This window comes from Corella eumyota, chromosome 6 (genome assembly GCF_963082875.1).
Source record: "Corella eumyota chromosome 6, kaCorEumy4.1, whole genome shotgun sequence".
NCBI lineage: Eukaryota > Metazoa > Chordata > Ascidiacea > Phlebobranchia > Corellidae > Corella > Corella eumyota.
In genome coordinates, this window is record NC_137495.1 from 8,476,990 (window position 1) to 8,479,489 (window position 2,500).

The 2,500-nt window shown below is 37.9% G+C and overlaps 1 non-coding gene across 1 annotated transcript; it reads left to right on the top strand.

The window, feature by feature from the left end:
- Positions 1–2,107: 2,107 nt before the first annotated feature.
- On the top strand, positions 2,108–2,216 carry LOC145757955 (U6 spliceosomal RNA). The gene has a single exon (XR_014285961.1). It is a non-coding gene; the product is annotated as a U6 spliceosomal RNA (small nuclear RNA).
- Positions 2,217–2,500: the final 284 nt, after the last annotated feature.

Sequence of the window (2,500 nt, forward strand, 5' to 3'; positions counted from 1 at the left end):
GAGATGGAGATGATGGAGATGGAGATGATGGAGATGGAGATGATGGAGATGGAGATGATGGAGATGGAGATGATGGAGATGGAGATGATGGAGATGGAGATGATGGAGATGGAGATGATGGAGATGGAGATGATGGAGATGGAGATGATGGAGATGGAGATGATGGAGATGGAGATGATGGAGATGGAGATGATGGAGATGGAGATGATGGAGATGATGGAGATGGAGATGATGGAGATGGAGATGATGGAGATGGAGATGATGGAGATGGAGATGATGGAGATGGAGATGATGGAGATGGAGATGATGGAGATGGAGATGATGGAGATGGAGATGATGGAGATGGAGATGATGGAGATGGAGATGATGGAGATGGAGATGATGGAGATGGAGATGATGGAGATGGAGATGATGGAGATGGAGATGATGGAGATGGAGATGATGGAGATGGAGATGATGGAGATGGAGATGATGGAGATGGAGATGATGGAGATGGAGATGATGGAGATGGAGATGATGGAGATGGAGATGATGGAGATGGTGATGATGGAGATGGAGATGATGGAGATGGAGATGATGGAGATGGAGATGATGGAGATGGAGATGATGGAGATGGAGATGATGGAGATGGAGATGGAAATGGAGATGATGGAAATGGAGATGATGGAGATGGAGATGATGGAGATGGAGATGATGGAGATGGAGATGATGGAGATGGAGATGATGGAGATGGAGATGATGGAGATGGAGATGATGGAGATGGAGATGATGGAGATGGAGATGATCGAGATGGAGATGATGGAGATGGAGATGATGGAGATGATGGAGATGGAGATGATGGAGATGGAGATGATGGAGATGGAGATGATGGAGATGGAGATGATGGAGATGGAGATGATGGACATGGAGATGATGGAGATGGAGATGATGGAGATGGAGATGATGGAGATGGAGATGATGGAGATGGAGATGATGGAAATGGAGATGATGGAGATGGAGATGATGGAGATGGAGATGATGGAGATGGAGATGATGGAGATGGAGATGATGGAGATGGAGATGATGGAGATGGAGATGATGGAGATGGAGATGATGGAGATGGAGATGATGGAGATGGAGATGGAGATGGAGATGGAGATGATGGAGATGGAGATGATGGAGATGATGGAGATGGAGATGATGGAGATGGAGATGATGGAGATGGAGATGATGGAGATGGAGATAATGGAGATGGAGATGATGGAGATGGAGACGATGGAGATGGAGATGATGGAGATGGAGATGATGGAGATGGAGATGATGGAGATGGAGGTGATGGAGATGGAGATGGAGATGATGGAGATGGAGATGATGGAGATGATGGAGATGGAGATGGAGATGATGGAGATGGAGATGATGGAGATGAAGATGATGGAGATAGAGATGATGGAGATGGAGATGATGGAGATGGAGATGATGGAGATGGAGATGATGGAGATGGAGATGATGGAGATGGAGATGATGGAGATGGAGATGATGGAGATGGAGATGGAGATGGAGATGGAGATGATGGAGATGGAGATGATGGAGATGGAGATGATGGAGATGGAGATGATGGAGATGGAGATGATGGAGCCCCCCCTGCGCAAGGATGACACGCAAAATCATGAAGCGTTTCATATTTTTATTACCGTTGAAAAAGAATTTTTTTAATTTGAAAAAACAAATCTGTAATTTCTAAATTAAAATTTAACTAAGATTAGGCGATAATCGTTACAGCATAATATAAAAAAACAAACTACATTTATTTGATAAATAAAATATGGTTTAAAATTCTTTGATAATAAATAAGTTAAAAAAAATTTAAACAAAAATGTATTATTAAAATTGTACAAAAAAAGCTATAAGTAAAAAAATTGAAAAAAATTATATAAAACAAAACAGATACTAAATCAATAATAATTTTATTGACATCACATGATAAAGAAAAAAATGAGTTTTAATAATAAAAACAATAAAATTCCTCCAAACACTTGTGATGGTCGCAAGTATAGAAATTTTGTGTGTAACAAAGCGAAGATATTAAAAGTGCTTTTGATTAAATGTGACTTTATTTACCAAGGTAAACGTACTTGCTTAATAGCGGTACATATACTAAAATTGGAAAAATACAGAAAAGATTAGCATGGCCCCTGCGCAAGGATGACACGCAAAATCATGAAGCGTTCCATATTTTTATTACCGTTGAAAAAGAATTTTTTTAATTTGAAAAAACAAATCTGTAATTTCTAAATGAAAATTTAACTAAGATTAGGCGATAATCGTTACAGCATAATATAAAAAAACAAACTACATATATTTGATAAATAAAATATGGTTTAAAATTATTTGATAATAAATAAGTTAAAAAAAATTTAAACAAAAATGTATTATTAAAATTGTACAAAAAAAGCTATAAGTAAAAAAATTGAAAAAAATTATATAAAACAAAACAGATACTAAATCAATAATAATTTTATTG